The sequence below is a fragment of the Pseudophryne corroboree genome, unplaced genomic scaffold (genome assembly GCF_028390025.1).
Source record: "Pseudophryne corroboree isolate aPseCor3 unplaced genomic scaffold, aPseCor3.hap2 scaffold_1132, whole genome shotgun sequence".
Lineage (NCBI taxonomy): Eukaryota > Metazoa > Chordata > Amphibia > Anura > Myobatrachidae > Pseudophryne > Pseudophryne corroboree.
The window spans coordinates 17,391-23,353 of NW_026967758.1; the positions used below are offsets into that span (position 1 = coordinate 17,391).

The 5,963-nt window shown below is 41.3% G+C and overlaps 1 non-coding gene across 1 annotated transcript; it reads left to right on the top strand.

Annotated features, from left to right (window-relative positions):
- The first annotated feature begins 5,448 nt into the window (after positions 1 to 5,448).
- Positions 5,449 to 5,522, top strand: TRNAN-AUU (transfer RNA asparagine (anticodon AUU)). The gene has a single exon. It is a non-coding gene; the product is annotated as a tRNA-Asn (tRNA).
- The last annotated feature ends 441 nt before the right edge of the window (positions 5,523 to 5,963 follow it).

Here is a 5,963-nt window from a genome sequence, read left to right on the forward strand (position 1 = left end):
GCACGTCTAACACCAACATAGTTGTCAAGGCCTCAGTTATCCGCTTTGCAGCAGGATGACTGCTGTGATATTTCATCTTCCTCGCAAAGGACTGTTGAACAGTCAATTGCTTACTGGAAGTAGTACAAGTGGGCTTACGACTTCCCCTCTGGGATGACCATCGACTCCCAGCAGCAACAACAGCAGCGCCAGCAGCAGTAGGCGTTACACGCAAGGATGCATCGGAGGAATCCCAGGCAGGAGAGGACTCGTCAGAATTGCCAGTGACATGGCCTGCAGGACTATTGGCATTCCTGGGGAAGGAGGAAATTGACACTGAGGGAGTTGGTGGGGTGGTTTGCGTGAGCTTGGTTACAAGAGGAAGGGATTTACTGGTCAGTGGACTGCTTCCGCTGTCACCCAAAGTTTTTGAACTTGTCACTGACTTATTATGAATGCGCTGCAGGTGACGTATAAGGGAGGATGTTCCGAGGTGGTTAACGTCCTTACCCCTACTTATTACAGCTTGACAAAGGGAACACACGGCTTGACACCTGTTGTCCGCATTTCTGTTGAAATAGTTCCACACCGAAGAGCTGATTTTTTTGGTATTTTCACCAGGCATGTCAACGGCCATATTCCTCCCACGGACAACAGGTGTCTCCCCGGGTGCCTGACTTAAACAAACCACCTCACCATCAGAATCCTCCTGGTCAATTTCCTCCCCAGCGCCAGCAACACCCATATCCTCCTCATCCTGGTGTACTTCAACACTGACATCTTCAATCTGACTATCAGGAACTGGACTGCGGGTGCTCCTTCCAGCACTTGCAGGGGGCGTGCAAATGGTGGAAGGCGCATGCTCTTCACGTCCAGTGTTGGGAAGGTCAGGCATCGCAACCGACACAATTGGACTCTCCTTGTGGATTTGGGATTTCGAAGAACGCACAGTTCTTTGCGGTGCTACTGCTTTTGCCAGCTTGAGTCTTTTCATTTTTCTAGCGAGAGGCTGAGTGCCTCCATCCTCATGTGAAGCTGAACCACTAGCCATGAACATAGGCCAGGGCCTCAGCCGTTCCTTGCCACTCCGTGTGGTAAATGGCATATTGGCAAGTTTACGCTTCTCCTCCGACAATTTTATTTTAGGTTTTGGAGTCCTTTTTTTACTGATATTTGGTGTTTTGGATTTGACATGCTCTGTACTATGACATTGGGCATCGGCCTTGGCAGACGACGTTGCTGGCATTTCATCGTCTCGGCCATGACTAGTGGCAGCAGCTTCAGCACGAGGTGGAAGTGGATCTTGATCTTTCCCTAATTTTGGAACCTCAACATTTTTGTTCTCCATATTTTAATAGGCACAACTAAAAGGCACCTCAGGTAAACAATGGAGATGGATGGATACTAGTATACAATTATGGACGGACTGCCGAGTGCCGACACAGAGGTAGCTACAGCCGTGAACTACCGTACTGTGTCTGCTGCTAATATAGACTGGTTGATAAAGAGATGTCGTAGTATGTATGTATGAAGAAGAAAGAAAAAAAAACCACGGTTAGGTGGTATACAATTATGGACGGACTGCCGAGTGCCGACACAGAGGTAGCCACAGCCGTGAACTACCGTACTGTACTGTGTCTGCTGCTAATATAGACTGGTTGATAAAGAGATGTCGTAGTATGTATGTATAAAGAAGAAAGAAAAAAAAAACACGGTTAGGTGGTATACAATTATGGACGGACTGCCGAGTGCCGACACAGAGGTAGCCACAGCCGTGAACTACCGTACTGTACTGTGTCTGCTGCTAATATAGACTGGTTGATAAAGAGATGTCGTAGTATGTATGTATGAAGAAGAAAGAAAAAAAAAACACGGTTAGGTGGTATACAATTATGGACGGACTGCCGAGTTCCGACACAGAGGTAGCCACAGCCGTGAACTACCGTTCTGTACTGTGTCTGCTGCTAATATAGACTGGTTGATAAAGAGATGTAGTAGTATGTATGTATAAAGAAGAAAGAAAAAAAAAACACGGGTAGGTGGTATACAATTATGGATGGACTGCCGAGTGCCGACACAGAGGTAGCTACAGCCGTGAACTACCGTACTGTGTCTGCTGCGACTGGATGATAAATAATGATATAAAAAATATATATATATCACTACTGCAGCCGGACAGGTATATATATTATATAATGACGGACCTGCTGGACACTGTCTGTCAGCAGAATGAGTTTTTTATAGAATAAAAAAAAAAACACCACACAAGTGAAGTCACACGACGAGTGTTTAACTTTTTCAGGCAATCACAATATAGTATATTACTAACTATACTGGTGGTCAGTGTGGTCAGGTCACTGGTCAGTCACACTGGCAGTGGCACTCCTGCAGCAAAAGTGTGCACTGTTTAATTTTAATATAATATGTACTCCTGGCTCCTGCTATAACCTATAACTGGCACTGCAGTGCTCCCCAGTCTCCCCCACAATTATAAGCTGTGTGAGCTGAGCACAGTCAGATATATAATATATATATACATAGATGATGCAGCACACTGGGCTGAGCAGTGCACACAGATATGGTATGTGACTGTCTTGTACTCCTGGCTCCTGCTATAACCTATAACTGGCACTGCAGTGCTCCCCAGTCTCCCCCACAATTATAAGCTGTGTGAGCTGAGCACAGTCAGATATATATACATAGATGATGCAGGCATGCAGCACACTGGGCTGAGCAGTGCACACAGATATGGTATGTGACTGAGTCACTGTGTGTACCGTTTTTTTCAGGCAGAGAACGGATATATTAAATAAAACAACTGCACTGCTGGTGGTCACTGTGGTCAGTCACTAAACTCTGCACTCTCTTCTACAGTATCAGCCTCAGGTCAATCTCTCTCTCTCTCTCCTAATCTAAATGGAGAGGACGCCAGCCACGTCCTCTAACTATCAATCTCAATGCACGTGTGAAAATGGCGGCGACGCGCGGCTCCTTATATAGAATCCGAGTCTCGCGAGAATCCTTCAGCGTCATGATGACGTTCGGGCGCGCTCGGGTTAACCGAGCAAGGCGGGAAGATCCGAGTCGCTCGGACCCGTGAAAAAAAACATGAAGTTCGTGCGGGTTCGGATTCAGAGAAACCGAACCCGCTCATCTCTACTATAAACCAAAAGGTTGGTGGTTCAATCCCACCCAGGGACGTAATTGACCTTGTTATCAGATTTTGGTGATCTTTAAATAGACAAGTCAAAATTTCAAACCCCCTCTTATGGTGTAGGGTACCTGGCCTTCTCTGATGTAATCAGAGTTAGATTTGATTCAGTGATTTTATAAAAACAGCTAGGAAGCACACTTTAGCAGTGGGTTGCAGAGAAAAAGAAATATGCTGGCAAAAAAAATCCAATTGAGTGATTAAACAGCTCTTCATTTTCTGGCTTTATTTTTATGCTAACAAATTTGTTCTTTGAAAAGTGTCCACAAAGCCAAGTCTCTGATTAACACCTTTGTAGGGATGGTTTTTCACCTATTACTAAATTAAACTTGCTTCATTGGAAAGGCAGCAAGATACATCCTCATTTCAATGTCTACTGAAATAATACAGGTTGACACCAGGAAACATTAACGCCACTGTGTCCTTGCTGCTTTCTCATGTGGAAGTCTGTTTAATGTGAAAACAAGGTGATATCTAATTAGCACACAGGTAAGGAATTAAGAAAATCTTTATTTAAGGGTGAAGATGTTTCTCACAAAATCGTTGCCCCAATGCATCATTGAAATTCAAGCTGGAAAGATGATTTTAATATATCACTTGTACATTTTGTATTGCTCTTCTGGTGACAATGTAGTTTGTTTTTGTCAATTACCATTTTAATAAAAGGGTAAAGAAAATTAAGTGGATTTTTGAAAGAAAACAATACTGTCAATATACTATTAAAACAAATTAAAATGGTAAAAGTTATTGTACTTTAAGTAAAAATAAAAGAGCCAAAATATCAATCCCAGTTTTGGATTACTTTAATTAACAAAAAAAATGCATATAGCAGAGGATAGTTTCAATCTGCCTACCGCTGGGTTATGGGCCCAGCATGCTTCCATTGCAGTACTCTGCTGCACATGTAAGTGCAAGAGATCATGAAGCACTCACTCATCATGGGAAAGTACCAATGTGTTTCTTCGTTGGTTGATGGAAGAAACATCTTACAAAAACTCTCCAGATTATTGACTTTTTAAAGTTTTTCTAGGAAACGTTTTAGATGAATGCTTATTAGCCTTTGTCAGTATGGACTTTTGCAAAGTGTCACTGTGGCGCAATCAGTTAGTGTGCACAGCTATTAACCAAAAGGTTGGTGGTTCAATCCCACCCAGGGACGTAATTGACCTTGTTATCAGATTTTGGTGATCTTTAAGTAGACAAGTCAAAATTTCAAACCCCCTCTTATGGTGTAGGGTACCTGGCCTTCTCTGATGTAATCAGAGTTAGATTTGATTCAGTGATTTTATAAAAACAGATAGGAAGCACAATTTAGCAGTGGGTTGCAGAGAAAAAGAAATATGCTGGCAAAAAAAAACCAATTGAGTGATTTAAACAGCTCTTCATTTTCTGGCTTTATTTTTATGCTAACAAATTTGTTCTCTGAAAAGTGTCCACAAAGCCAAGTCTCTGATTAACACCTTTGTAGGGATGGTTTTTCACCTATTACTAAATTAAACTTGCTTCATTGGAAAGGCAGCAAGATGCATCTTCATTTCAATGTCTACTGAAATAATACAGGTTGACACCAGGAAACATTACCGCCACTGCATCCTTGCTGCTTTCTCATGTAGAAGTCTGTTTAATGTGAAAACAAGGTGATATCTAATTAGCACACAGGTAAGGGATTAAGAAAATCTTTATTTAAGGGTGAAAATGTTTCTCACAAAATCGTTGCCCCAATGCATCATTGAAATTCAAGCTGGAAAGATGATTTTAATATATCACTTGTACATTTTGTATTGCTCTTCTGGTGACAATGTAGTTTGTTTTTGTCAATTACCATTTTATTAATAGGGTAAAGAAAATTAAGTGGATTTTTGAAAGAAAACAATACTGTCAATATACTATTAAAACAAATTAAAATGGTAAAAGTTATTGTACTTTAAGTAAAAATAAAAGAACCAAAATATCAATCCCAGTTTTGGATTACTTTAATTAACAAAAAAAAAATGCATATAGCAGAGGATAGTTTCAATCTGCCTACCTCTGGGTTATGGGCCCAGCATGCTTCCATTGCAGTACTCTGCTGCACATGTAAGTGCAATAGATCATGAAGCACTCACTCATCATGGGAAAGTACCAATGTGTTTCTTCATTGGTTGATGGAAGAAACATCTTACAAAAACTCTCCAGATTATTGACTTTTTAAAGTTTTTCTAGGAAACGTTCTAGATAAATGCTTATTAGCCTTTGTCAGTATGTACTTTTTGCAAAGTGTCTCTGTGGCGCAATCGGTTAGTGTGTTTGGCTATTAACCAAAAGGTTGGTGGTTCAATCCCACCCAGGGACGTAATTGACCTTGTGATGAGATTTTGGTGATCTTTAAGTAGACAAGTCAAAATTTCAAACCCCCTGTTATGGTGTAGGGTACCTGGCCTTCTCTGATGTAATCAGAGTTAGATTTGATTCAGTGATTTTATAAAAACAGCTAGGAAGCACAATTTAGCAGTGGGTTGCAGAGAAAAAGAAATATGCTGGCAAAAAAATCCAATTGAGTGATTAAACAGCTCTTCATTTTCTGGCTTTACTTTTATGCTAACAAAGTTGTTCTCTGAAAAGTGTCCACAAAGCCAAGTCTCTGATTAACACCTTTGTAGGGATGGTTTTTCACCTATTACTAAATTAAACTTGCTTCATTGGAAAGGCAGCAAGAAACACTAGACTAATTGGAGGTGCGCCCTAAAGCAAATTACAATGTTAGGATTAGGGGGTTCGGAAAGACCTCTAGTGT